Below are 8,099 nucleotides of genomic sequence, written 5' to 3'. Positions count from 1 at the left end.
GCAAAGGTGTCTGTTCTCTGTGGATCTATTTCTCTTTTGTTAGTTAGTTTGTAACTTTTTAAAGATTCCACATATAAGTGATTGTTGTTCAGTCGCTCAGTCGTGTCTGAGTCTTTGTGACCCCACAGACTGCAGCATGCCAGGCCTCCCTGTCCGTGACCATCTCCCAGAGCTTGCTCAGATTCATGTCCATTGAGTCAGTGATGCCATCCAACCATCTCATTCTCTGTCATCCCCTTCTCCTCCTGCCCTCAATTCTTCTCTCAGCATCACGGTCTTTTCCAGTGAGTCAGCTATTCACATCAGGTGGCCAAAGCACTGGAGCTTCAGCTTCAGCATCAATCTTTTCAATGAATATTCAGGACTGATCTCCTTCAGAATGGACTGGTTGGATCTCCTTGCAGTCCAAGGGACTCTCAAGTCTTCTGCAGCAGCACAGTTCAAAAGGATGAATTCTTTGGTGCTCAGCCTTCTTTATGGTCCAACTCTTACATCCATACATGACTACTGGAAAAACCATAGCTTCGACTAGGTGGACCTTTGCTGGCAAAGTGATGTCTCTGGTTTTTAATTCGATGTACAGGTTTGTGTGTGTGTACAGGCTTCCCAGATGGTGCAGTGATAAAGAGTTCATCTGCCAATGCAGGAGGTGAAGGTTCAATGCCTCAGTTGACAAGAGTCTCTGGAGTAGGAAATAGCAACCCCATACTTCTTAAGAGTCTCTTCCAGTATAAATTGTTAAGGAATCGCTTCCAGTATAAATTATTACAAGATACAAGAGTCTCTGGAGTAGGAAATGGCAACTCTATACTTCTTAAGAATCTCTTCCAGTATAAACTGTTAAAGAATCTCTTCCAGTATAAATTATTACAAGATATTGAACAGAGTTTCCCGGGTTGTACAGTAGGTTCCTGCCATTAGTCTAGTTTATACAAAGTAGTGTGTGTGTTATAGATTCCTGACTTACCCCTCCTTTCTCGTTTGATAATTTTAAGTTAATTTTCTGTCTCTGTGGGTCTGTGTGTGCTTCATGGATAAGGTCATTTATCTTCATTTTCAGATTCCCCATATTTTATACAAAGTAGTGTGTGTTACAAATTCCTGACTTAGCCCTCCTTTCTCTTTTGATAATTTTAAGTTAACTTTCTGTCTCTGTGAGTCTGTGTGTGTTTCACAGATAAGGTCATTTATCTTCATTTTCAGATTCCCCACATAAGTGATACCATATGCTATCTTTCTGTGACTCACGCAGTACGACACTCTTTACATCCATCCGTGTCGCTGCTGATGGCATTATTTTATTCTTTTTTATGGCTGAGGAGTATTCCATTGTATATACATATCACATCTTCTTCATCCATTCATCTGTTGATGCACTTAAGTTGCTTCCACGTCTTGCTAATTGTAAATAATGCTGCTATGAATATTGGGGGGTGGGTGCGTGTACTTTTCTTCAAAAGTAATTCAGTGGTTTTTAGTATATTCACAAAATTATGGATCTCCCATGTTAAATACAGCAGTGTGTCCATGTCCATCACAAACCACCTAACTATCCCTTCCTCCATCCTTCCCCCTGGGAACCATAAGGTTATCACAGAGCATTGAGCAGAGCTCCCTGTGCTGTCCAGCAGGTCCTTGCTGGTTCTCCATGTTAAACACAGCCATGTGGACATTTCATTCCTTTTATTGAAAGTGTTTCACGAGGTAATCAGAGCACCTTTTACTAATCCATTCATCAGTGGTTGGGTATTAGGGTCGTTTCTGTTTTTTATTATGAGTCATGTGGCTATGAATATCCATGCACACGTCTTTGTGTAGACACGTGTTCCTTTCTCTCGGGTACAGAAATAAACATGGAATTGCTGGGTCACACGGTAAGTCTACGTTAAAACCTATGCCAAGTGGTTTTCCAGAGTGGTGCACAATTTTATATCCAGACAAGCACGATGGGGTTTCCAATTTCTCTCCACCATAACACTTGTTAATCCCTTTTTTTTATTATGGCCAGTCTAGTGTGTGTGGAGGGCTATCTCATGCTGGCTATGCAATTCCTTGGAAGTGAACATCTTCTCATTGGCTTATTGGCTATTCTTTGATCTGGGAAAATGCCCATTCCTATTGTTTGCCTACCTTAAATTGGATTATTTATGTTTTTCAAGGTTTTTTTTTTTTTTGATGTAAACCATTTTGAAAGCCTTTTCTTGAATTTGTTACAATGTTGCTTCTGTTTTATGTTCTGGGTTTCTGGCCAGGAGGCACCTGGGATCTTCCCCACCAGGGGATTGAACCCGTGTCCCATACGTTGGCCAGAGGATTCTCCACCACTGGACCGCCAGGGAAGCGCCGCCTCTCTCGTTTAGAAAGGGCCTTTTTCACGTAACCATTATGCCCATCAGTAGGTGGTCTTTCTGAACAACAGTGTTATCACCTGTATCAGGATCATGAAAAAGGTACAAAGTTAGTCTTGTGCTTTTCCCGCAGTCTGTCCTTCTTCCACTATAATTTGAGTGATGACTTTGAAATATATGTATCACTTTGTATGGATGTGAGAGCTGGACTATATCATTTTGTACCGCTATGAGAGTTGGACTATAAAGAAAGCTGAGTGCCGAAGAATTGATGCTTTTGAACTGTGGTGTTGGAGAAGACTCTTGAGAGTCCCTTGCACTGCAAGCAGATCCAACCAGTCCATCCTAAAGGAAATCAGCCCTGAATATTCATTGGAAGGACTGATGCTGAAGCTGAAACTCTAATACTTTGGGCACCTGATGCGAAGAGGTGACTCATTGGAAAAGACCCTGATGCTGGGAGGGATTGGGGGCAGGAGGAGAAGGGGACGACAGAGGATGAGCTGGTTGGATGGCATCACCACCTCGATGGACATGAGTTTGAGTGAACTCCGGGAGTTGGTGATGGACAGGGAGGCCTGCGTGCTGCAGTCCATGGGGTGGCAGAGTTGGACACGACTGAGTGACTGAACTGAACTGTATTATTTTTAATGCCACCGACAAACACATTCTTCAGGGCATAGGGGCTTTAGCAGATCCTCTGTACAAATGGCTGTCTTTGGTTCCACCAGACGCCCAGCAAGCTTGTGGGGTCGCTCACACCTTCCCGCATCCACTCCTTCGACACAAAGCTAAGTCACAAAACCAAAGCCCGTGCAGGGTCTGCTCTGGGGCCTCTCTCATCTCCACACCATCTGTGAGTATGCCTCATCTTCCAGAACGTTCTCTTAAGCGCTCAACCCAGTTGCAAAGCTCTGATCGCTAATGACCAGGTTGTTCTTTTTTTATTTTTAAATAAGGGGAATTTGCTGTAGGGCCCAGGAAAGTCAAGCAGGGGCTCTGTATAAACCTAGAGGGGTGGGTTGGGGTGGGAGATAGGAGGGAGGTTCAAAGGGGAGGGGATATATGTTTACCTATGACTGATTCATGTTGAGGTTTGACCAAAAACAGCAAAATTCTGTAAAGCAATTTTCCTTCAATAAAAAAATAAAGAACATAAATGTAAAAAGAAAAAAAAAATCGATGCGTTCTCTGGCAGGTGCTGAGGGGACGCAGTTTCACGTCCCCATGTGGCTGCATTTTTTTTTTCCCCGTCTCAGGGAGCTCTGGGTTTCAGCTTTTGCCTCCCTGTGTCTGTCGGCTTCTTTATCTCTGCATGTGTCTCCGGCTCTGTCAGGTTCTGTCTGCTGGTCTCCGTATCTCCCTGTCTGACTGTGTCTCTCTGGATCCCTGTTTCTCTGTGTGTCTCTGACTGTGTGTCTGTCTCTCAGCTTCTCCGTCTCTCTTCTGTGAGTGTCTCTGCTTCTGTCTCTGCTTCCCTCTCCGCAGATAACAGTCCCTCTACCTCTGTGCTTCCGTCCGTCACTCTGCTCACGCCTCGGTCTCTCTGCTTCTGTGTCTCTCTCTGCATCTCGCTCACTGCTGTTCTGTCTGACTCTTGCCTCCTCTGTCTGTCTCACTGTGTCCATCTCTGTTTCTCCCTCTCTGACCCTCTGTCTCCTTCACTGTCTGTCTGTGTCTCTCTCTGACTCTCTGTCTCTCTGCATGTCTTTTCCATCTGTCTGTCTGCTTCTCTAACTCTCCATCTGCCTGTCTGTCTCCCCCCGTCTTTAGCTCTGCTCTTCGGCCCTCTCTGTCTGGCGAGATTACACTTCTCTCGCTCTGTCCCTCTGACTCTCTGTCTCTCTGCTCGCCTCTGTCATTCTGTTCACATGTCTGTCTGTCTCTCTGCTTCTCTGTCTCTGCCGGCATCTGACTCACTGTCTCTGCATCTCGCTCACCTTCTGTCCCTCTGACTCTCTGTCTCTCCGCTCGCCTCTCTCCCCTCTGCTCTGTGTCTCCCCGATTCTCTCCATCGGTCTCGATGCCTCTGAGTCTCTGCTGCCTCTAGCCTCTCCTCTCTGCGTCTGTGTGTCTGGCTCTCCTCCTCTCTCTGTTTATCTCGCTCTCTCCTCTCTCCTGTCTGTCTGTCTGCCTCTCTGCATCTCTCTCGCTCTGCGTCTCTGTGTCTGGCTGTCCTCCTCTCTCTGTTTATCTCGCTCTCTCCTCTCTCCTGTCTGTCTGCCTCTCTGCATCTCTGTCTCTCTGGGTCTGTGGACGGCTCCTTTCTCCGCTGTGTCTCCTTGCTTCTGTGTGTCTGTCCCCATCTCTCTGCTTCTCTGTCTGTCTCTCTGCTCGCCTCTCTCCCCTCTGCTCCATCTCCCCCCGATTCCCTCGCTCTGTCTCGATGCCTCTGAGTCTCTGCTCCTGTTCCTCTAGCCTCTTTTCCGCCGTCTGCGTGGCTGTCTCTGTCTCTCCTCGCCTCTCTGCGTCTCTGCCCTTCCCAGATCTCTCTGATGCTCAGTCTTCTCCGTCTCTGCGTCTCTCTCTCTCTGAGTCTTCCATCTCCCTCTCTCTGTGTCTCTGTCTGCACTCCGTGGTCTGTGTCTCTTGTGTTTGCTTTTGCTTCCGTCTTTCTGTCTCTCTGTCAGTCTCTGTCTCTGCTTCTCTGTCTCTCCGCATCTCTCTCTGTCTCCCCTGACGTCTGTCTATGCTTCTCTTTTCCGTCTGACATTCTCCTGCATCTCTGCCCTGTCTCTCTCAAATACTCTGCTGCCTGCCTCTCTGTCTCTCTGTCTGTCCCACCCTCTCTCTGCCTCTCCCTGTCTCTCTGTGTGCTGTCTGTATGCCTGCCTGTCTCTGTCTTGCTGCTTGTGACTCTGTCTCTCTCTCTCATTTCCCTCACTCTCCATTTCTCTTTCTGCTCCTCTGTTTGTCCGGGTCTCTCTCCTTCTCTCTCTCTGCCTCTCTCTGTCTCTCTCTTGTCTCCCTGACTCTCCGCCTCTCTTCCCACACCTCTGATTGTCTGGGTCTCTCTCTCGTCTCCCTGGTTCTCCGGGTCTCTCTCCTTCTCCGTCCGACTGCGTCTCTCCCACCTTTTCCTCCTGTCTCTCCGCTTTGTCTCTCTGACGCTCTCTCTCCCCCTCTTGGGCTGTCTCTGTGCTTCTCTCAGTCTCTCTGCGTCTCCCCCTGTGTCTCTGTCTCTGCTTCTCTCTCTGTGTCCATCGCTGCCTCTTTATCTCGGTTTCTCCCTGCCTCTCGGGGACTCTCCGTCTGCCCGTGTCTCTGCCTCTGGCTCCTTCTGTCACTCTCTGTCTCTCCACTCCGACCTCTCCATCTCTCTCTCTGCTTGCCTGTCTCTCAGCTTCTCTGTCTCTCTCTCTGCCTGTCTCCTCTCCCCGCCTCTCTGCCTCTCTCCGTCTCCTCCTCTGTCTGACTCTCTCTCTCTCTCTGTATATATATCTGTGTGTCTGTATATAATTTATTTAGGCCTGATTCCTTCTCTCTCTGCTTTTCTCCATCTCTCTCTCTCTGCTTGTCTTTCTGTCTCTGCGTCTCTCTCTACTGCTCTAACCACCCGCTCTCCGTCCGTCTCTTCTCTGCATCTCCCTCTATTTCCCCTTCTCTTACTCTCTGTTTCTCCATCTCTGTCTCTTGATCTCTGCCTCTCTCTCACTGTCTCTATCGCTCCTCCCATTTCTCTGTCTCTGCCAGGCTCAGTTTCCATGTGCATCTGTCTGTCCTTGGGCTCCTTGTCCCTCTCCGTCTCTGCTTCTCTCTGACTCTCCAATTCTCTCTCTCTCTCCAGACTTCTCTCTCTCTCTCCCCATGCCCCTCTGTCTCTGGTTCTCTGTCTCTCTTGACGCCGCGTCAGGACACAGAGACCAGGCGGCATCTCGCAGCCCCCGACCCAGTCCCACCTGGGATACCTGTGTCCCCGTGGGGTGTCTGTCCGGGCCGCCTCTGCTGACGAATGCCCACGCCTGTGCGTTCTCAGATGATGAAGCTGCTGGGAAGTCAGAGACGCTTGGAGAGAAAGGAGGATCTCACTGACCGAGGAGGGAACGCACAGTGATGTTAATATAACGTTGCAACTACATGGAGGCTGACATTTTTACGTGTTGTATGTGTTTCTCTTGGAATTAGAGCATCTTTTAAGTTCGCCCAGAGCATACCCTACTAACTCTCATGATTTCTCTGGCTCCCGGTCTGTAATTATACAATAAACCTCTCGCACTGGTGGCTCAGATGGTAAAGCGTCTGCCTGCAATGCAGGAGACCCAGGTTTGATTCCTGGGTAGGGAAGATCCCCTAGATTAGGAAATGGCAACCCACTCCAATGTTCCTGCCTGGAGAATCCCACAAACAGAGGAGCCGGCAGGCTACAGTCCATGGGGCCGCAACGACTCAGACACGACTCAGTGACTCAGGCTTTCACTTTCACACACGCCCCTCATCACACTCCTATAAAAGCATCTTTTCAAAGGATTATGCTGAGCCTTCTGGACTTTTTTTCCAGTAGCATTTTCTGAAATGCTTTTCCCTTCTTAATCTCATTTTCTATGGGAGTGATTCAATCCCTGGTCTTGGAAAGACTGATTTGAGTTTTTGGCGTAGAGACCCAGATATCTTCTTAAAAGATGGAGCTGGCTTTGCTCACAGCCCTGTCAGAAGTCAGCCCACACCCAGCTCCTACTACATGTCTGATGAGTCTTCCTGGCTCCTTGGAAGGTCAAGGGCAGAACCATCTTCACATACTTCCCAGGTAGCTTTGGCATAAGCATCCTACCCCCAAGGGCTTTGCTTGTCCGGTAACCTCAGCTCTGCACTTTCTCGGAATTCCAGGGACAAGTTCCGGGTCACGGACAGAGTGCAGCTCAGCTCGGGGATGCTCAAGACGGTCCCTTCCAGGGCGGGGAGCGAAGGGAGCCCTCCTGCAGAGTCGGTGGGAATGGAAATTGGTGCCGCCATGAGGCAGAGGACAGCACGGAGGTTCCTTAAAAAAAAAATAAACAGAGAGGCACCACGTGACCCTGCCAGCCCACTCCTCGGCACAGACCCAGACGAAACTATGATTCAAAAAAAGATACACGCACCCCAGCTGTTCACAGCAGAGCTATTTACAATAGCCAGGACATGCAAAACAAGCTACGTGCGCATCAGCAGGTGAATGCAAGAGAGGTGGTACATAAAGACAATGGAATATTACTCAGCCATAAAAAAGAATGGCCATAATAGCTTTCGCAGCACCATGCTGGATCTAGAGACTGTCACACTGAGTAAGACAAGGACAAAAGTGATGATGTTACTTATGTGTGGAATGCAGAATATGAGAGACATTCTTACTTACGTGTGGAATGTAAAATATGAGACCAAGGAACTGACTCACATAGCAGAAAAAGAGTCAGAGGCACAGGAAAGACACTTATGATTGCTAAAGGGATAAATGAGGAGCTTGGGATTAACAGATTTAATCTAGTATATATATACCAGATTGCCAACAAGGACCTAGTGTACAGCTCACAGCACTCTGCCCAATGCTATGTAACAACCTAAATGGGAAAGGAATTTGAGACAGATTAGATACATATGTATACATCTAACTGAATCACTGGGCTGTCCATCTGAAACCAGCAACACTGTAAATAGACTCTGTTCAATAAAAAAGTTAAAAATAAGTAACAAACGCTGAGTGGATTACAGATTAATATCCATGAGAAGATTCTTAGGTCTCTATGGGCCTAGGGATGGTCATACTAACTGAAGTAAGCC

General features: G+C 47.8%; 1 protein-coding gene across 2 annotated transcripts in view; it reads right to left on the bottom strand.

The window, feature by feature from the left end:
• Positions 1-2,980: 2,980 nt before the first annotated feature.
• Positions 2,981-8,099, bottom strand: part of DHRSX (dehydrogenase/reductase X-linked) — a 263,342-nt gene continuing 258,223 nt past the window's right edge. Inside the window, exons 10-11 of one of the 2 annotated variants that reach the window (XR_009734804.1) lie at positions 4,607-7,323; positions 2,981-4,516 (exon numbers count right to left, since the gene is read on the bottom strand). The gene's annotated coding sequence lies outside the window, so the exon portion shown is untranslated. Of the gene's footprint in view, positions 7,324-8,099 lie in introns of both variants that reach the window. The other variant, XR_009734803.1, reaches the window with a different exon arrangement.

This window comes from Bos javanicus, chromosome X (assembly GCF_032452875.1).
Source record: "Bos javanicus breed banteng chromosome X, ARS-OSU_banteng_1.0, whole genome shotgun sequence".
In the NCBI taxonomy this organism is placed as follows: Eukaryota; Metazoa; Chordata; class Mammalia; order Artiodactyla; family Bovidae; genus Bos; species Bos javanicus.
Note: the sequence above shows the minus strand (reverse complement) of the source record. Positions and strands in the feature narration are given on the sequence as shown.